This window comes from Desmodus rotundus, chromosome 3 (assembly GCF_022682495.2).
Source record: "Desmodus rotundus isolate HL8 chromosome 3, HLdesRot8A.1, whole genome shotgun sequence".
In the NCBI taxonomy this organism is placed as follows: Eukaryota; Metazoa; Chordata; class Mammalia; order Chiroptera; family Phyllostomidae; genus Desmodus; species Desmodus rotundus.
The window spans coordinates 156,497,658-156,520,361 of record NC_071389.1 but is presented as its reverse complement, the minus strand read 5'-3'; positions in this window follow the sequence as shown (position 1 = coordinate 156,520,361).

Genomic DNA, 22,704 nt, shown 5'->3' with positions numbered 1-22,704 from the left:
CCAAGTTCACGCAACTCCAACTGGCACATCGAGGTCCTGAATCCAGAGCTGACTCCAAAACCGATTCTCTGCGCCTGGCTCTAAAATGTTTCCTGATGCCGAGTGAAAAACGTGACGGGATTAAGAAGTACAAATTGGTACGTCCAAATAGTCATGGGAGTGTGGAGTACAGCACAGGGAATATAGTCAATAATATTGTAATGACTATGTACGGTGTCAGGTGGGTACTTGAGTATTAGGGAGGGGTCACTTTGTAAAGCATATGATTGTCCCACTAGTATGCTGTACACCTGAAATGAAAACAAAATAATAGTGAATGTAAACTGTAATTGAAACTACCCTCTCTGGAGCATTAGGAGGTGGGACAGGTCCCAGACCACACTGCTGTCTGGCAGGAACCACTGCCGTTTGGTGGGAACCACTGCCGTTTTTAGAGAGTCCAGGAAGTCAGAATACTCTGTGACAGGTTTGTGAGCCCTAAGGGCATTGTTGATAGTATCTAAAGTTCTCAAAATGGTACTGAGGTAGTCAGGACACATTTACAGGTTGTACTGAGAAAATAAAAAGTCTGTATCTGCTCAGAAAGTGAGCCTGGAGAAGGAATTTGTACTGTAAAAGAACTGAATCACCTCAGGTCACCTGGGAGTTTTGAGTAGCCCCACAGGTCTTTTCTATATGGTTCCAAGAAGGAGGGACAGCTTTCTGAGGAAAGACCAATCACACCCCGAAGAGGATTCACCCTGAACTTAAGCCACGTCTGCTGTCCACTCAGCTACACCTGTAGTCACCTGGGTTGCACTGGCTCCCCATCTGAGTTGCCCAGTGGGGTAACTGGAAGCATTACCACCAGCTGTGCCCTTACACAGAAAATGAGCTTTCCTCTGTAGGTCTTCCAAATAATCTGGTCTGATTCTAGCAGATTTCTTCGGTATGAGTTTCAGTAATAGGATTGAAGCTATCTTCTGTATAAGTAGAAAAAGCTTGTACACAGAAGCAATAGAACCATGTATGAACGAATCTTACCTTGTTAGAAAGTAAGTTATGTATTCTGAAATCGGCCCTCTATTCCTGTTTAAAGGATCTACCCTGAAACAACACATGGTCTTTAAAATTATTGGGTTCTCCTTTGACTGATGTAATCACTGTTCCTTTCCTGATTAAAAAAATTTTTTTTACCACCTTTAATGTTCCTTTGATCTCATCCACAGACGACAATATTTTGACGCTAGTACTTAGTTAAGCAGCCACAACAAAAAGTAATTTGGTCATCCTGCAGGTACATGGCACTGTGTGTCCTAACCCCACCAGCTCTGTCGCATTGTGACAGGACCTACTGTCCCCTCTTCAGCATCCTGATGAACACTCTACCTCACTGGATTTAGAATTGGTTTTGGCAGAAGATTGTCAACCCCCACTGACTCAAAACTGAATTTAAATTAAAATCCCAGAGTTGGCTTCTTAAAAAATTTGACAATCACTATTGTCTGTGATTTGGGCCTGGGTCAGCTTTGTAAGGTCACTTATATTTTCTTTCTTAGGGGAGTGGGGAGTAGGACTCATTAGGTACTGTAATTGGACGGCAATACAGTCTTAATACTCCAGCCAAACTAAGGAACCAGGGCCAGTGATCAGTCCTGGAAGTTTAATGTCTAATTTACCTGACATTTATCCATCATTATGCAGCTCAACTGTGCATGTATCTCCCTACCTTGTTGCCGGATTGGGTAATGATACCCCTCCAATGATCAAATGACTCAGTGTCTACAGAATACTTACCATATAATAAGTGTTCAACAAATGATATCTGTTATTATTTTGCACACTTTGCAGAAATGAGCTCTGGGCAATTAATTTTCAAAACCCTGGCTGATAGGCACAAAGTATTTTATTATACTCCGTACTGAAGCAGCTATCAAGCAAGCGCTCACCTCTATTCCCACCCTTCTCACTGTGGGAATGAGGAGACAGATGGTATTTCAAAAGTCATAATTATAGGTAATTGTACTTTTTTATTTTTTTGTTTGCCCTTTTTTATGTTCAGAAGTTTAAAAAATTTTTAATCCTCACCTGAGGATATGTTTATTGATTTTAGAAATAGGGGGAAAGAGAGAGATAGAAACATCAATGTGAGAGAGAAAGATCGATCAGTTGCCTCTCGTATGTGCCCTGACCTGGGATTGAACCCACAACCTAGGTACGTACCCTGACTGGGAATCAAACCCGCAACCTTTTGGTATATGGGACAATGCTCCAACCAACTGAGCCACCCAGCCAGGGTAGAAGTTTAATATTTTTTTGTTAATGAACTATTGCGATTTTTCTTAGACCTACAAATTAATTTCTCATACAATTATAATATTCACCAGAATTTGACCTTAGTTTCTTATGGCTTAGGTTTCCTCCCATTTAATTCTTTAATTCATCTAGTGGAAGTTAAGAATCTAAATTGTTTTGTTCCAAATCACTAACCATTTATTTCAGTGACCATTGTGAAAATTCCTCCTCCAGTTGTGGTGCCTCCTTATCAGATGTTATCATGTTTAAATAAATACATTATATATGGTTGTATTCCTGATCTAACCTGTCTGCTGATCTGTCCATTCTTTCATTACCTATTTATTAGAGCTTTGTTGTGTGTTTAATATCTTCTACGACATAAGTCTATTCATGTTTTTCTTAGCTACTGTTCTGTTCATTATTCCGAGTGAATTTTAGGATCATTACAAAATTAATAAAACAAAGACACTAGAATTAGAGTGTTCTTATACCTGTAAATAGATTTAAACACATGCATAGGCTCAGTGGATTGAGTCCCGGACTGCAAACCAAAGGGTTGCTGGTTTGATTCCCAGTCAAGGCACATGCCTGGGTTGCCAGCCAGGTCCCCAGTAGGGGGCACTCAAGAGGCAACCACACAGTGATGTTTCTCTCCCTCTCCTTCTCCCTCCCTTCCTCTCTCTAAAAATAAATAAATACATAAAGTATATTTTAAAAACCACATGCATAAAATATAACAAAAACACCAAATATCTAGGAATTCCCTTAACAAAAAATATGTAGACTCTCTATAATTTTAAAGTATAAAATTTTGCCTACATATAAGTGAAGATCTGAATACATTATAAATATGCCATTCAGTCTGAAGATAGCAATTTTTCCTAAATTAACTTATAGAAAATTAACTTTGCACATAAAATTCTTTTTTAAAAATAAAAAAGAATTATTATGCTAATCACAGCCAAGGCCGTCATTTTTAGTTAAATGACATTTCTATATTAAGAAAGCAAAAAATAAGAACTTCTCATGTGCTTAAGTTTTAACCATTCACAATATATTTGTTGACATTCTATAGAGAAAAATAAGACACGATAGATGTTTGCTATATGGAGTAAAAGAAATCTAGGTCTATGTTGCCAAAATCATTGAAAAAAATCAACCAATCAGGTATCTGTCACACACTGGCTTTCCTGGTAAACAGTCTGAGGCTGAGATTAGTGAGCAGAACATTTATCAGGTGCTCTTGGGATCCACACTTGAGGAAGGGAGGAAAGGAAGCAAGATTAGTGAAAAGAGAGAAGTTGGGCTATTCCGTAGCCTCAGAGAAGGCCTCAGCTAACCCCACGGGGAGCTCTGAGCCTGTGAGACCCTTTAGAACTGTCTTGAGTTAGGGTAAGGGACCAGATATTTTACCCCCATATTGACCAGTCATTAGATGCCTGCTGTGGGAAGAGAGTATGACCTTGGGTGAATCAACTTTCTGTAGCTGAGATAATTCCATCAGAGGGCAGAGAAATGAAGGCATCTGCCAGCACAAATTCTAGCAGCAGCCCTAAAGGGGGACATGGACAGTGACCTCCTTCGTATAAACTTTAAGTAATCTTTATCATTTCCACATCATGTGTCAATGTATACTCAATAAATGTAAGTGTTAAAGTAGAAAAGTCTTGAGAGAATTATTTTTACACACAGCCTATTGTATTTCATGTCATAAGCAGATAAGAAATATAAGAGCCCCGGCTGGTGTGGCTCAGTGGATTGAGCACTGGCCTGTGAACCAAGAGGTTGCCGGTTTAATTCCCAGTCAGGGCACATGCCTGGGTTGCAGGCCAGGTCCCCAGTTGGTGGCATGCAAGAGGCAACCACACACTGATGTTTCTCTCCATCTCTTCCTCTCTCCCTCCTCCTCTCTCTGAAAATAAATAAATAAAATCTTTTTTTAAAAAAGAAATATAAAAGGAGGAATCTTAGGCTTCTCATTGCTCTGACATCTCTGAATCTTGGGCAAGAAAAAATTTGATGGAAGAATTTGAATTTCATGTTCTTTGTTTTCCCTTGCTTTCTTTAGTGAAGAAGCAAAAATCTGTTTAAAAGCCAGGAGGAATAGCAAGGGACCAAGGTACACCATACATTCTTGAACAGAGAGGAGTTGTTTGTTAATCATAACCTGTCCATATAAGGAAAAATAGCTAGTCCTGGCCAGATAGCTTAGCTGGTTAGAGCGTTGTCATGATGCACCAAGGTTGCGAGTTCAATCCCAGGTTAGGGCACATATGTGAATCAACCAATGAATGCATAAATAAGTGGAACAACAAATTGATGTTTATCTCTCTCCCCCAATCCCCTTTCCACTCTCTCTAAAAGCAATAAACAATTTTTTAAAAGAAAAATATATAATTGTCTCACCTTTATGAAGTGAGATTGGAGGATAGAGGTAGAGGTAGAGAGGAGGTAGAGGGGAGAATGAGGAACACACAGAGGTGTGATTGCTGAGGACTACTGCAGGGAGAGGACAGGAGGAAAATGATTCCATGCCTATTTGTGCCCATCTCTGGGTCCTGTGTTTGCATGTCGCCTGTTTTGCCTTCACAGCAACCTCACAATCTATGCTGAGGTACCAGCTTAAGAGAACCTGGCACTTAGGGCTTACCATTTATGAGCTCTTGTTAAGAGTTTGTGTTCTCCACTTGAACACTTATTTAACTCTGTTTGGTATTCAATATGGGAGACAGTTTAGTCTGTTTGTTAAGAAGAGGGTCTCTGGAACTAGACAGTCTGCGTTCAAACCCAGGCTGTGTGACTTTGGGCAAGTTACTTAAACACATTTTCCCTCAATTGCCTTCTGCAAAGTAAAGATTGTAACAGTTCCTACTGATAGTGTTGTGAACATTAAGCGAGTTCGTGTACATAAAGCCTCTAGAACAGCACCGTACAGGAAGAGCCATGAGACTATTAGCTATCACCATCATCACCACCATCATCATCATCATCATCATCATCACCGCTTGTCTTGTTAAAGACATGTGCTCCTCACCCTGACTGGTGTGGCTCAGTTGGTGGGAACATCATCCCACAAAGCAAAAGTTCACTGGTTCAATTCCCGATGAGGGCATATGCCTGGGTTTTAGGTTCAGTCCCCTGTCTGGGTGCGTGTGAGAGGCAACCAATTGATGTTTCTCACATCGGTGTTTCTCTCCCACTCTCCCTCCCTTCTCCTCCTTCTAAAAACAGACAAAATCTTTAAAAAAAATAAGACACGCTCCTCTAGATCAGCTGATGTAGCAAAACACACAAGCCCTCAGATACACATGAACACACTGGTATGCACACACACACACAACCCCCTCAGCCTCAGAGTCCAAGGTGATACAGACCCTTCTCTAAGGAGACCAGCAATACATGCTTCCCCTGCTGAATTTCCCTGCGATAGGGAGCTGACTTCTGTAACAAAATCTAAGGGCAGGATAAGGCAGGAAGAATGAGCAGCCTGTGGCACAGCCAGCCCAGGACAAAGGGTAACATTGGTGTCCTCCTTACCTTCCTTATCAGCTTACTTTTCTTCCTTCTGCTACTCCCACCCAACTCTTCCCCCAGGGTCTCTCCTGCATCTGGTCCCTGATTTCAGTGACGTTTAGCAATGAGTCCTCCTGAAGTATGAACTCTAATAAAAGTATTTGCTGCTAACTCCAGTCATGAAAACTCCCACAGGATCTTTTTTACAGGTTGTAGGGGCAATGCCCACTTTGCTGCTCACACCCCTCCCGCCTCCTTCTTCTTAGCATCTGTTGGGGGCATGGTGAGAGCCCACAGCAGGCTGGTGCTCCTGTGGTGGTGGTGGGGTATACGTGCAAGGTATGCTGAATACAACCCGCATCAGCTGTTCTGATCCCTTCCCAGACTGTGTGTCAAATCAGGGATCCCTGTTTTTAGTTTAGGAAGTGTTGTCACCAGGTATCTAGTCACTCTCTTTGACTTTCTTCCTTTTAAATTATCTTTTATTGATGAGAGAGAGAGAGAGAGGCATTGACTCATTGTTCCACTTCTTTATGCATTCATTGGTTGATTCTTGTATGTGCCCTGACTAGGGACTGAACCTGCAATCTTGCAGTATACGGTCGATGCTCTAACCAACTGAGCTATCAGGCCAGGGCTCTGACTCTTTTCCAACAAGAAACTCCCACACTTCTAGTTGGAGAAAAGAAAGGAGCCACATTAGAAAGAGCAAGGAGAAGTTTAAGTGAGGGCTTTGACGAGGTCCCTGGAAAGACTCGACATGCCTTGAGTGCGTGTGTGCCAGTGTTGATGAAAGCGTCAGCTAAAGGAACGACCAGATAGATCTTGGAAACACTGGAGAAACAGAGCGTTCCAAGCTGGGAAGCTGGAACTGCCTCCATTAAGTCCCTGATAGTCGGTCTTCTAGCTGTTGGGGGCTATTTATTTTGTTTCCAGGTTATTCTGTTCATCCTTGCTCTGTCCTTCAGCACCCACTCTCCTCTTCCATCTGCCATGTGACAGACACTCGGACATTTGGAAGAAGCTGCTCCTGTGTTCTCCCTGCAGCCACCCCCATCTCCCCCACCCCCATCTGTCTTGTCATCTCTTCCTCGGTGTACACGTTTCTACTTCCCTTTACCCCTCCCTATATGTGTATTGACAATATGTTGTGCACTTAAAAATTTCCAGTATGTGACCTGTGAGCACTTTGGCTATTGTGTTGTCATACCATGTGTCCCACATTTTGTTTAGAGATGTTGCTCTGAATCGCCAGGCTACTCCTTCAAACTCTCTAATTCTGACTCCTGATATTGCTCTCTTCCTTTCTTTACAACCTATTACAACTGCCTTTCCACAGGGATCTGTAACAGTTGCTGATCTGTAAAGAACTCTAAATGTTCTTCTAAGGTGCTGGTGGGCATGGCACACAGGAGTGACCAGAATGTGCTGGGAGGACGTACAAGCGATAAACTTCATGTGGTGAAGGGGAGTGCAGAGTTAGGGTCTGAAGTTCATATAAAAGAGGAGAGGTACATCCAGTAAAAGTTATTCCTGAAATCCCTTAAAACTTTGGGGTCTTCCTGTTACTCGATAAATATGTGTCCTCTGTAGATTATTTTTGTTTCTCTAGTAATTGATATTTTTATGGTCCTCCATTAATTTTTCAATTTCTCCCTTGAAAACACCTACTCAACCCTTGCTGTTCAAGGACCAGCAGCGCTGGCATCACGGCATCACATGGGAACTTGTTAGAAATGCAGAAACTGAAGCCCTATCTCAGATCTACAGAATCAGAATCTGCTTTTTAAGCAGTTCCCTGTGTGATTGCTATGCATGCTGAAGTCTGAGAATCGCTGCACTAAACAGCCACTTGCTTCTTTTTCAGTGGCTGGTAAAATCTTAAAATAATGGTGCTTTATTCCAAAATTCCACCAACAGGTATCAATCATTTTATTCTTGCCTGCCTGCATCAATTTTTTATAAAGGTGTGTATAGTTAAATTCAGGGCTGTTCAAGATGTGGGTGATGTGCTTCCAGAAGTACTTCACTGTACTTCTAGGAGAAGATGGAAATTTAAATCTTTGTCTTATGATGAAAATGGTAATGAAGAAAGTAACCTTAGGATGTGAGCTGAAAAGACAGGAATAGCCAGATTGGATAACCCAACACCCATGACTGGAAAGCTGAAATAACACAGGTCAGTTAACAGAACACCTTGTGGACATTTGAGCTAATAATGTGATGAAAAAGGATTTGCAATTTTTAAAAGGAGTTGTAAAGGATGGACTGGAACTTTTCTAAGCCTCAGTTTTCCCATCTGTGAAATGGAGGGTAATTTCTGGTGTACAGATTGTTGTAAGGAATAAAAGTAAACCATGTGAAGAGCCTAGACCAGAGCTGGCACATGGGGAGCACCCAGTGGGCACAGAGGGAGCTATAACTGTTCTCGCGTGGGGGTTGAGAGACCGAAAGCAGAGAGAGCATCTAGGAAGCTCCTTCAGTAGTAGCAATAATGGAAACAGTGATCCGGTGCTCGCTGTGTGCTGGGCGCTATTCTCAAAGCGCTTTACAGAAAGTAACTCGTATATTCCGCACAATAGCCCCATGAAGTAGATACTTTATCCCCATGTGTCAGAAACTGAGGGCCTTGCATAAATCACCTCAGACAGGAATCAGATGCACACCATGACTTCAAATCTGGTAGTCGCCACCACCAGACTAGTCCACGAGAGGCGTCCCAGTGAAGACAGGAGGAGAGGTGTGAAGGGACAAATGGAAAAGAAAGGGAGGACCAAAATCCCATCGGTGAGGTAGAGATGGCAGTGTGTGAGCAAATAGCCCTGGATAAATACACCAAGTCCCAAATAGCTCTGAGCTGGTGAGCAGAGCCAGAGGAAAGTGACACCAACGCCAGGATGGAGGCTTGTTTTGTTTCAGGCTTATCATCCATGAAATGTTTAAGGTTTGATCAAAATCACTTGGATCACATAGGAACCATAAAAAATTACTTTTGAAAAATAGGATTGCTTTTGCTTTTTGAACAAAGAACACTCAGAATCGGTCATTCACCTGAAGCTGTGTGTTTAGTGATTAGTTCTGTACATAGGTGAACATTTCTCTCAAGTAGCACATATTTAAAGAGCATAAGTGGCTTTTTTTCACACCCCATTTAATTTCCACTGGTTTTACCTTCCTGCACAGATGGCCTGCTTTTCCTCTTCCTGTGCTTAATTCTCACTGAAGCGGGAGAGGGTTAGACACCCAGGAGGATTCAGCGGAGTTAAGGAATACAGGAAGAGAAGTCAGATGGTGCTGATACTACAGCAAAACTGCAGGAATGGTTCCTAAAGCTGCGGCAACGTGCATAAAGGATGTAAAACATATTTTTGCAGCACATTTAATAAAATAGGAAGGTGCAAGTAATGTTAACCGGAAATAAAATAGGAAACTAAAAAGTATATGCAGTATAATTCTCAAATGATGATTTTTAAAGGTGTACATAAATGTATATTTTATGTATGTATGTCACATATTTTTTAAAAACAAGAAATTTATTTAAAAATATTATTAGTGGTTATTCTGGGTGGAAGGCCTTGAGTGATTTTATTTTCTTCTTTAAATTTATTTTCATCTTTCTATACCAAGTACATATTAATTTTATAATCTTTAAAATGCCATGGTTTGTTTTTCTTTTAGAGAAAGAGGAAAAGGGGAGAGAGAGAGACAGAGAGACATCAATTTGTTGTTCCAATTATTTATGCATTCATTTGTTGATTTTTGTCTGTGCCCTCTCACCAGGGATCAAACCTGCAACCTTGGCAGAAGGAGTGGGGGAGGGATTGGGAAGAGAAAACATACGTTTTAAAAAGAAAAGTGACACCTAGAGTTTTTTGTGTTGTTTGTTTGGTTTTAGGTGTTTAAAGCGGAATTAAAGCTGCAGTTTCTACTTCTTTTTTTTGCCAGGCAGCGGCAGTATTAGTCCCCAAGATTTCTGCAACTGCCACGTAATCGGTGTGTTCTGGAGAGCCTTAAGTGCATGGTAGAGATGAGGGTCCTCATCTATCAGCACCTGTTAATTGTTTAGCGACAAGAAGTAGACTTGCTCTTCCTCTTAAGTGGAAAAGTCAGCCTAGGAGGTCAGAGGAGGGGGTGGTGGTGAAGGAAGAACCTTCAGAAGAGCCTTCCCCTTCAACATTTTTCAGTGGTGATTACTCCAGGGACGCTGCCAGCTGCAGCCTGCAGCTGTGTTTCCAGCTGTGTCTAGTGGGGTTGGTTGGTGCTTATGGCAAGGGCTCTAGTGGCCCTTTTCTGGGGCATGTAGACTAGTCAGTAAATATGGTAGAGCTATGGCTACACAGAAACTCTAGGGAATGGGCTTTCTGAACAATTTTCAAAAAGTTAAAGTTCTATCTTCCAGGTGTCAGAAAGATCACATGAGCCAATGTACATAAAATTGAAACCTACAAAGCACTATATTGCTGCGTTTGTGTGAGATTACATTTCTCTCCGTAAGCTCTAAAACTTTAAAACTTAGTCACCATTACCTCAGAAATGAAGTCGACAACATTATTTATTGCTTAGCACAGTTTATAACTCCTAAAGCAATAATACAATGACCATAAAGAATGCTTTAGAACAAGAAAAGAATGAGCTGCCATTCAAAAACTCAATTACTTCCATTTGGGGGGCTTTAGAATGTTTATGCTTGTATTATAAGAATAATTAAGTTATATTTGGGGAAAAGTATCGACCTTCTGAAATCCCACTACTCTAAGACAACTGTCATCAATTCTGTGTATTCTCTCCCACGTTTTTTTTTTTTCTAGAGGCAAACCATTAAAGTTTAGATGGTAGTGGGTATAATAATTTTTCAAATCTGATTTCCCTTTTCTTTTCTGTTTAACATCATATAAAATAGGAAAAGTTTAGGGTAATGGCTTAAAAAAACCCAAACGTGCTCTGGAGTCAGGTTGGAGCTTCTTTAAGAAGTTCTCTTCCTATGAGTGGAAAAGGGATGTCAGCCTGGAAAGGGCGGGGGGCAGTGAGAGGAAAACCTTCAAAAGAACATTAAGTGAGGCAATACCTTCTTAAAGAATTATCGTGAGACAGAAATGAAGTAATATCCACAATATGGCTAATATATGGCCTGGGATATAGTAAGCATTCAGTAAATGGTAGCTTATTTTACCATATATATGTCATTACACAGACTTTATACAGAGTGGGGCAAAAGTAGGTTTACAGTCGTTTATATGGAAAATTATACAATAATTAATAAATAATATTAAGAATAAACTCTGTTTTCCATTCTTACAACTATAAACCTGTTTGTCATATTCACCACTGTTAACCTACTTTTGCCCCACCCTGTACTAATCATTTTAATATCAATACAAAATTCCATCAGATAAATGAACTCTAATATCTTTATTGTTGACCATTCATTTTCTTATAGTTTTTCAGCATTATAAATAAAGCATGACATGGATCGTGCCACATTTTAGATTCTTTCTTGGGACTATATATACTTGAATGGAATAACTGTGTCCATGAGCATTTTATGGTTCCTATATAGCAAAACTGTCTGTCAAAAGTGAGGGGGAAATTAAATTATTCCCAGAAGAACAAAATCTGACTTTGTCACCATAATACCATCCCTGCAGGAAATACTAAAGTGACTCCTGCAGGTTGAAATGAAAGGACAGTAGACAGTAACTCAAAGCCAAACAAAGAAATAAAAAGTTCAATAAAGATAAATACATGGGCAATTATAAAATCTAGTATTACCATAACAATGGTTTGTAATTCTGCTTTTTGTTCTCTGCATGATTTAAGAGACTAATACATTAAAAAACAATTATTTATCTAAAAGCTAGTATTATTGCAACTTTGGCTTATAACTGCAAATTTTGTTTTCTACATAATTTAAGAGACTAAAGCATTTTTTAAATGATTAATTTATGTTTTTAAACACACAATGTATAAAGATGTAATTTTATGACAAAAACTGAAAGGTGTAGGGGCAGAAATATTACGGAGTACAGTTTTTGTTTACTATTGAAGTTAAAGTGGTGTAAACTCAGATTAGAGCTTTATAACTTTAGGATGTTAAATGTAATCCCCATGGCAACCACAAAGAAAATAACAACCCAATTCAAAATGGACAAAGGACCTAATGGACATTTCTCCAAAGAATATAAAAATATTCATAGGGCCAACAAGCACATGAGAAAATGTTCAACATCACTGATCATTAGGGAAAGGAAAATCAACACTACCGTGAGATACCACCTCATATCTATTAGGATGGCTACTATAAAAAAACAACAACAACAGAAAATAGCAAGTATTGGTGAGGATGTAGAAAAATTGGAACCTTTGTGCGCTAGCGGTGGGAATGTAAAATGGTATGGCTGCTGTGGAAAATAGTATGGCCGTTTCTAAAAAGAAAATTAAAAATAAAATTTCACTATGATCCAGCAAACCCCATTTCTGGGTATATACACCAAAAAAATGAAAGCAGGGTCTCGGAGAGATATTTGTATGAACGTGTTCACGGCAGCATTATTGACAATGGCTGAAACGTGGAAGCACACCAGGGCTCTACTGATAGGTGGCTGGAAAAGCAGAATGTGATGCACACATACAGTGGCCTTTATTCAGCTTTAAAAAAGAAGGAAATGCTGCAATAAGCTACAACATGGATGCACCTTGAGGATATTATGCTAAGTGAAATAAACCAGTCACAAAAAGACAAATACTGTATGAATGCACTTATATGAGGCACCTAGAGTTTTGAATTCACAGAAACGGAAGGTTGCATGGTAGTATCCAGGGTCTAGGGCAAGAAGGAGACGGGGAGTTATTGTTTATGGTTTTGAGTTTCAATTTTGCAAGATGAAGATTGTTCTGGACATGGCTGGTGGTATGGTTGAACAATACGAAGATACTCACTGCCAGTAAATTGTATATTTAAAAAGTGGTGAAGGTGGTAACTTTCATGCTATATAAACTTTAGCACAATAAAATGAAGTCTGAGAGAGAACCTCAGAATTATCCAATAAGCGATAAGTATGTGTTTTAGTGCATAGGGTTTATAAAATCTATTTTGACTCCTTATCGGTCTATTTTGTTTCTTTCTTGATTCCCAGCTCCATTCTATACGAAGAAGTTTGTGTAGTAGCTAAGCTCTAAATAGGTGAGGTTCTTTGGCAAATTTTTTATGGGTGTCTTTGCCCTCATCTAGGTTCATAACATGTAAAGGCACTATAATGGAGCGGTGAAACAACTTTGGCACTGAGGCAGAAAAAAGGAACAAGACCAGGTTTGAATTTGAGCTCTGCAAATAACCGCCTCCATGACTCTGGGAAGTTACACCGCCTCTGTCTCAGTTTATCTGTGAAACGGAGATAGAAGTTATCTTTCGTGTCTTTTGCGAGAGTCAAGGACCAAATGCATTTGTAATGATACGATGCACCATGCCTAACACCAGTAAAAGCCAATGCATGTTGTCACCGTACTGAGAAGTCCCAGCAGGGTGGTGAGAAGACTCACTCTTTCTCATTCTACTAGATGAATCAACCATATCAGCGTAATATAGCCGGTCCACTTTGCAATGTGGAGTGGGAATTATATGCAGAATGTTGCATTATTGATTATTAGATTATATCAACAAATTGGGATCTGTAATGGATTCTGTAAAAGATAATACTTTTTCAGTTAAATTTAGAAAGTAAACAAGCAGATAAAAACTTCTTTCACTTGAGTTTATGCTATAATTGCAACATGGACCTGAGTGAGCATATGGTTTCTTAGAATGAAGGTTAAATAAAGTCTTCCAAGGCCTACTTGTGCAACTTTGGTCTTCCCTAAAAGACCTGGAAATCAGGTGTTCAAAAGAGATACTTTTTAAACAACATTAATATTTACATTTGAAAGTCTTCTTTCTCAATTAGTTTTTATTTGCCTATTGAATGAAGGTTTTATACGCACACACATATTCATAGGTTTATGTTTATGTGAATGTGTCTGTGTTCTTAGCTTGCTTACTTATATTTTTTTCACAGCAAAAAAGAAATATGTAATTGCAAGATAACCTCGGTGAACACACCCCTTCATTTTGTATCAGGAAAGGGGAGTTTGGGGTTCAAGGTCACCCTGACTTTTACCTCCCTCACCTTCTCTCATCCCCACTCAGGCTTAAAGAAAATGTGAGGGTGTATCTTTCCTCTCAGAAGAAGGCACAGAAGAAAAAAGCACATGTCAATGAACTATACAAATATGTACTTAAAACATGACTGGGATGGAAACATATGTCCAAAGACTTGTGCATGAGTGTTCACAGCAGCATTATTCATAGTAGCCAACAATGTTGACACAACCCAAATGCCCATCTCCTGATGAATAGACAGGTGGTATATCCAGGCAATGAAATATATTTATACTTTATATAAATATGTACACATTTATGCTTTGTATAGTGTGTACATATTTATATTTAGCATGTTAGACTCTGTTTTGTAAAACCCACTGAGGGGCATGCTGTATAAGGGTGCATTCTATGGCATGTGGTTTACATCTCAATAAAGCTGTTAAAAGGGGAGGGGTGGGGCACGACTGTTCTGATAGAACTGTTATATTGTCTTACTACATCTATATATAATTTCGCCATAGCAGAGATATAGCATCTTCATAAATAACTTGAAGTTTATTTATATAAAGCCAACTCTTTCTGAAAACATCTTTTCTTTGGAAATCAGAGTTTTCCAGAAAAAGCAGGGAACATTAATAGTAAATATGCTCAAACCCTCTTGGAGGATCATGGAAGTGTTTGCACTCTCTATTTACATTCACCAGTTGAAACTTCTGAGGCAACGTTTATTTTCTGAACACTTAAAGCTTCCTGGAGAGTTGGAAGCATTCTTATCATTAAGAGTGATGCTACAAGAGCACACACATTTGACAGGAAGAGTTAAATAGACTGACTAATGAAGTTCTAGCAGAGCTGCTTCTAAATGCTACCACTGTTCTCTGCGAGCAGGATGACTCTCGTTTTCCTATGCCCCATTTATTTAAGTAATGGATTTCTTCCAGAAACTGAGACACCAGCAAGCAATGGTGATAAAGGCCACTCTAAAAACAAAGCTGAGGTTTTGATTGCTTTTCCATTTGATCTTCTTTTAAGGATTAAAATGAACAATGTCCTCAATATGCGAAAATAAGGGATTAGATTGAAATAATATTATAGGCTTTATGTTATGCAATGTTTTCAATCTTATAGGTACAGCAACTAATATTTCAGAGCTAGGGATCATTGCTCAATAGAAAAATTCCTACACAGAAAAAAATACGTTATGTAATTGGGTTCAGAGTTTATTGGGATCACACATTTAATTATACTAATGGAAAAAAGAGACTATAATCTATGAAACAGACTAGAAATGACCACACAAATTGCCTTAGCCTACCAACCAGTATTATTATCAGTTATTATCAAAAATTATCTATAATATTTAGTGAGCTAATCTACTACTAACCCCTCTCCCCCAGGAACATAGCTCTGAGAATAAAACAAAAATAAATTAAGAGAAATAGAGACAGAGTCAATCCTTTGCGACCTCTTTAAAGTCAGGTAGATGACTCCCTCCTAGGTCTAAAGAACTTCTTTCAGCTATTGTCAGCAAAGAATTCCATGCCCAGCAATGCCTGAAGGCAATAGTGGAGGTGAATGGCCAAACAGTGGAAACAACCCAAATGTCCATCAGCTGACAAACGGGTGAACAAAATGTATATATCCACGCAAAGGAATATTATTCAGTCATAAAGAGGAATGAAGTACTGATACATACTGCAATGTGGACGAACCTTGAAAACGTTATGCTAAGTGAAAGAAGCAAGTCACAAAAGACCACATATTGTAGGATTCCATTTATATGAAATGTCTAGAATGGGTGAATTCATAAAGACAGAAACTAGGTTAGTAGTTGCCTAGCGCTGTGGGGAGGAATAAGAAGTGACTATAAATAGACATGAGGCTTCTTTGGGAGGTAAAGAAAATACTCTAAAATTAGATAGTGGTGATGGCTCAGCTGTTGCAACTGGCTCACTGAGAAGAATATAGGCTGGAAGAAATGAGGATGGACCCCCCCACACACCTCAAGAAAACCTTAGAATGAATTAAGACTGTCCACCCACAACAGGATGACCCAGAAAAGTGCCAGCCGAGACAGGGCAGAGATTGCATCTATGTAAAGGCCAGTCATGAGCAATGGATCCCGTTTCATGTATTTGCCCAAGTCCACTTCCCCTTTGTTTCCTCAAACCACCAACGCTGATTAGTCTTCATTTGCCCCACGGCCAAGCTCAGCTCATCATCTATCCTTTTCCACCCTTTACTGTGCTTCTAAAGGTTGATGTTCACCAACGCATCTCCTGGGTTCTCTTGCTTTTTGGAGTCCAGTTAGGTTTGACCAGTGAGAGGCACAAATGGTAAGATTGAAGGGTGAAAGGAAAAGATTGGGATATTTATTCTTCTGGTCTTCCTCTCCAGCCCCACTCAATCCCTCTCCTCTTTGTGATCCCGGCAGTGATTTCATTGCTCTACGGCCATAGCTCAGTCGGCAATCCCCTCTTTCACATCTCCAGAAAAGAAGTAATCATCAGAGGACTAAGATAGTCTAACAAGAACTTAAAATTATTTCATTACATAAAATACAGATCATCCTAAGTCAAAAGTTTAGAATGAGTTGAATGCCCAGCCTTAGCCCACTCACCCCAAACTACTAAACACAAACCTGTTAGGTAAAATAAGATTGATTGGCCCACTGTTATGGGGGAGACCACACACTAGAGAAACTATAGGGCATGTCACCAAACAAAGGGAAAGATAGAGTTAGGATAGATAGAAGTCTGGGGGAAAGTAAAGTTAGATAAACCAGTGTTTTGAGAAGCTCCCAGCAAAACAAGGCTGTGTAAAGCGGTCAACATGACATCCAAACTGCAAAGCAGACCCGGGGTCTTGTTTCCTTAGAAAAAAGGAAGTGAAGATGGATGTGAAATTTGTGTGCGGAAACCCCTTATCTGAAGCTTTGCACCTGGGCTGTCGGTCCAGATTGCTCCTCTACCACAGCCACTTAGACCCCCAGGCACGGGTGGGTTGTGTCATTCCTGCTGATATCATTTCAAACAGCAATTTAAATCAAATTACTTAAATTTATGGTAGTCTCTGGTTTTAGAGAACAGTTTCTCGGTGAGTAAGAAAGCAATAGTCACCGGGGTTGTTATGACACTTTACAACTGCAATGTGTCCTTGGGGGAAATAATGTTTCCTGTTTACTTTGTAGCTGGCTTTCTCTGTCTTTTATTCCATTCTGATGAATGGTAGGGCAGATTTTTACAGTCCTAGCTATTTTTACTTTCTCATTACCTTGATTAACTTCACTGGACATGTGGCATAAGCAAGAAATAAACTTTTGTAAGATTGAGCTGCTGATACTCTGTTTTGTTTCATTTTTTGTTTTTTACCAGAACATAACCTAGGCTATGCTGGATGTCCTGGAAATTTTTGTTTTAATTAAATTCCCATAATATGAGGTACTGGCTTAGGGGCTGGTAGCAGGTGGCAGAAAACTGTTATTACTGGTGGATGAAAGGATGTATAGCCATATTATACAGTGGCAAACATTTAGTAAAATTGGCATCTGAGCTAATTTGGAAGGCACATCAAGTTCCTATTATTTTGTAGCCTTAGAAGAAGAGGTTGGAAAAGAATGTTTATAACCTGTGTTGGTTGCTGCTGACTATGTTTGGCAAGGTATTATCAGAAATAGATGAGCTCAGAAAAAACTGGCCAGTTTGCAAGGAGGAAAGGGAATAGAGAGTGTCACAAATTTGGGAAATGATTTGCACAAACAACCATTTCTGAGACTCACACAGTAAAAAGTAGCACTGAGAAATGTTCTGATAACAAAGTCTAATTAAAACTCAGCCCTGCCCTGGCTGGTGTGGCTCAGTGGACTGAGTGCTGAACTATGGAACCAAAGGATTGCCGGTTCCATTCACAATCAGGGCGCACACCTAGGTTGCAGGCCAGGTCCCCAATAGGAGGTGTGCAAGAGGCAACCACACATTGATGTTTCTCTCCCTCTCTTTCTTCTTCTCTTCCCCTCTCTCTAAAAATAAATAAATAAAATCTTTTTTTTAAAGTTATATCTCATTAGTAATCAAAAAACCAAACATTAAAAACAAACAAACAACTCAGCCCTGTAGCAAGAATCAAATCAAGGCAAAGCCATTAGACTTAAATTGTTAAAAATCTCTGTATGTGTTAAGGTGGCTCCTGCTATATCTTTTTAATTGAACAAAATAGCTCAGGGTAGATGAACTAAAGGTGTGACTTTCCCAACCAAGGTAGCCCCAAAGTAATTGCAATGAGGGAGAGAGGTGGGGGAGAGGAAGGGAGGGAGAGAGGCAACAAAGCAAGGAATGTAAAAAACTCAGGAAGTATAATTAAAGAGAAATGAAAATACGTTCATTCAAAAATGTATAAACAAATGATTATAGCAGCATTATTCACAGTAGCCAAAATGTGGAAACAACGCAAATGTCTATCATCAGTTGGATAAATAAAATACAAATATTTATACTATGGGATATTATTAATAAAAAGAAATTAAGGACAGATATGTGCTACAACATAGGTAAACTGTGAAAACATTATAGTGAGTGAAAGAAACCAGTGACAAAGAACCTAATACTGTATGATTCCATTTATATGAAATGTCTAGAATAGGTAAATCCATAGAGACAGAAAGCAGATTTTTGTATTTGCCTATTGCTGAGAGTAGAGTGGGTAGGATGGGAGAAGACGGGGGGAATAGGGACTGCCTGTTAATGGGTATGGAGTTTCTTTCTTTTTAGGGTGATGGAAATGTTCTGTAACTAGGGGTGAGAGTTGTACAACTCTATGAATATACTAAAAACCATTGAATTGTATACTTTAAATGGTATATTCATTCTATGGTATATTAATGGTATATCAAAAATAAACTTGAATTAAAAAAAAAGAGTATGTCCAGGAAAAACTGTGGGTGTGAATACTGGCATATAAAATTCACTGGAATCAGATAAGAATATTACTAAATTTTTGATACAGTTAAACTCTTAAAGGGATCAATGGCTTAGAAAGAGAAAAATTGACTTACGGGATTTAAAACACTGGGCCCCAACCTTCTATGAGTAGGAAGTAGGCTGGGAAAATTTCTTCACCTCTAAAGAAGATATATTGACAAATTCCCACTTTTGATGAGGCTTAAGAGGCTGTCAGAAAAAGGAGAAGGGCTATGGAGACAAATGGTTTATGGTGAGGATGAAGAGAAATTGGAACCCTGTGCATTAGCTTGTACGAATGGATAGTGGTGCAGCTGCTATGGAAAACAGTTTGGCAGTTTCTCAAAAGGTTAAACACAGAATTACCATATAACCCAGGAATTCCACTCCTAGGTGTATATCCAAAAGAACTGAAAGCAGGAACTCAGATATTTGTACACCCGTGTTTAATGCACAACAGCCAAAGGGTGAAAATGACCAGTATCTATCCACAAATGAGTGGATAAACAAAATGTGAGATACACAAACAATAAAATGTTATTGAACCATAAAAAGGAATGAAAATTTTACTATGTGCTACAACATAAATGGACCTGGACAACATTATGCTTAGTGAAATAAGCCAGACACAGAATGACAAATGCTATATCACCCCACTCATACGAGGTATCTGGCATAGGCAAATTTATAGAGACAGAAAGCAGAATAGAGGTCCCAGGGACTGAGGGGAGGGATATAGGGAGAGTCACTGTTTAATGGGCACAGAGATTTTGTTGGGGTATATTGGAAAAGCTTTGGGTATGGAGAGTGGTGATGTTTACACATCATGTATTTAATGTCAATGAATTGTACACTTATGAATCATTAAAATGTTGAATATTGTTATTCATATTTTATCATGATAACCCTTCCCTCCAAATACCATGCTTTCTCTGGCATCTTTGTTACTACTTCCTCCATTACAGACACGCAAACTCAGTCTTTGGAAAATAGCATTCTCAAGTTCACACATCTAGGAAGTGCAGCGGTGGGCTTCCAATCTAGGTATGGATTCAAGCCTTTTCTTAATCTGCCACTGCACTAAATCATTATTCCTTTATTTGTTGTACCACTTTTTGATAGAACTTCTGATGTTAGATTGTAGTTTCCTGTTGGTCTGTTCACCTGGCTTGACTGTGAACTTCTTAGAAGAAAGGAAAGATTTCTCTGTCGTTGAATACTTGATGGTTATCTCAGGGTCTGGCACATGGAGTCTTCTGGAAGTTGAACGAATTGCTAAGGATAGGCCAAGACTCAGTTGAGGGCTTTGTCTCAAAAGAAAGAGGCTGTGATGGATTCTACTGAGTGCTTTAGTAAGCCTTAGATGCTGGGGTGCAGGGACAAGAGCACACAGTCTCTGCTCTCCAGAAACTTCAGTCTAGTGGGCCAGGTGGACAGGAAGAACTGAATCTTCGAGAACAGTCAGACATGGGCTCAGAGAGAGCACAAGTTACCATGGAGGAAGTGGTGCTCAATCTGAGTCTTGATTTAAAAAAATTGGGGTTATCCAGCAGTAGAAGAGCAGTAGACAAATTTCCAAGCAGAGGACAAAGCATATGTGGAGGCATAGGGGTGTAAGATTGTGGCGGGCTCTGGGAAGAATTCTTCAAATTCTTTGTGGTTGAGATATGGAGTAACGGGTAGGGGAGGGGAGATGTGCTGGGGAGGTGGGAAAAGTCCTCATCATGAAGGGCCAAAAAATTTGGGACTTTGTGCTGATAGGAAGCCACTGGAGGGCTTTTAGAAGAGAGCACAGAGCACAGATCCCAGAAACAGGGACTGAGAGCCACGTCAGACAGTCTCAGGAAGCTGCTGAGAACCACTGCGGAGGTCAGAGATGGAGTCTGGGAGCCACACTGAGAGAGAAGGCAGAAACTGGATGCTAACATGGGGCATAGATTCCAAGACTGGGATCCCAGAGAACATGCAGAGCCTGTAACATGAGGAAACCTTAAAGCAGCAACACATGTCCCCTTATTACAAGAGGCAGGACAAGAGGAAGCCAATCATTTGGTCCCGGAGGTCTTTTCTGATGCACTTCTGTGTGCCCGATCCTCTGTACCTATTCTGTACCCAATATAATCTTTTTCTTCTCCCATTGAACTACATTGAGATTTTGAGTGATCATTAATTCAACAGTTATTCTTCATCCGACATGAACCTATCACTTTGATAGAGCTCTTGGGAGAGACCTATAATTGGTATTGGGATGGAGGTACCTGTCTTCCTCATAGCCTGGGCTGGGGGAGCTGACAGGTTTAGGGTGTTGTGGGATTGTGTAGGCACCTCATCCTATCAAGCAAGCTAGAAAAAAGGTAAACAGAAGAAAACAATATTTATATTGGTTTAAAACATATTAATTTGGAGTTTTGTTAGTGAAAACCAATAGAAAATTGGTAGTTTCATGTGGTTCAGACTATACAAGTCACTTTTTTATGGACCTCAGACATACATCATGGGATGAATCAGTCGCGTTCACCATTGGTCCATATAGGCCATCTTTTGTCTACCATCCTTCCATCTTTCCCTATGAACACCAGGGAACTAGAACACGGAGAGTAACTTCCGTCTGCGTACATGCCCTCTGTGTCATGCCCTTGCTCCCTCTTCAAAAATAACATCTATCTTGAATGTTATGTATATCATTCCCTTGCTTCTTTTTAGATTGTTGTATCAAATGTAAAGGTATGCTAGGCAAGATATTGTTTAGTTTTAGTTACTTTGAACTTTATAAATAAGATATAGTGCTGTATGTGTGCGACATTGAGACTTGCTTTTTTTATTCATGATTTTATTCCTCAAATGAACTGTAGTTCATTGGTTTTCATTGCTGTAAAATAATATCCCATGGTGTGATATGCCCACTGAAAGGCACTTTCTGGTTACTTTATTTAATCTCCAAAGCAATCCTAAACATGGCATTTAATATTCATCCTTACTTTGAGAGTAAATTAATACCATGAAGTCAGTACTGAGGTTTGAGTCTCTACTCCACCACTTTCTAGGCAAGCTTCTTAAGGTGGAGGCCTAACCAATAAGCCTCAGTTTCTTCTTTAATAAAATTTGAATTAAAAAAAAAAAAGGGCCCTGGCTGGTGTGGCTCAGTGGATTGAGTGCCAGCCTGCGAACCAAAGGGTCGTGGGTTCGATTCCCAGGCAGGGCAAATGCCTGGGCTGCAGGCCAGGTCCCCGGTGGGGAGTGTGGGAGAGGCAACCACACATTGATGCTTCTCTCCCTCTCTTTTGCCTTCCTTCCCCTCTCTCTAAAAATAAAATATTTTTAAAAATTAAAAAAAAATTTTTTTTAAAGCACCTACCTCTGGAAACTGTAGTGGTTATCCTCAGTGCTGTACGTGGCATGTGGTAAGCACTACATGATGTGACTTATGTTAAACTTCATTACCAAGCTAGCTAACTGAGGCATGAACAGGTTAGGGAACTTGCTGGAGACCACGCAGCTTGTGTAGTCTTGTGCCACATCATGACATTTCGATCATCATGTGTCATGGTGGTCCCATAGGACTGCAGTGAAGCTGAAAAATTCCTATCACTGAGTGATGGCACAGCTGTCCTAGCTTCATAGCGCCAGGAATTACACAAACACCATTGTGTAACTGTCACTGGGCTGTGCCGCCACGTCCTTCGTTAATCTTTAAACTTCTTCTGACCTTCTTGTATTATCTCTAACATATCCCCTGACAAAAGCAGTCTGAACTCACCAAGAAAAAGCAGAAATTCCAGGACTAGTTAAGACTGCTGACAGGAATCAAACAAGAAATGCAAGAAC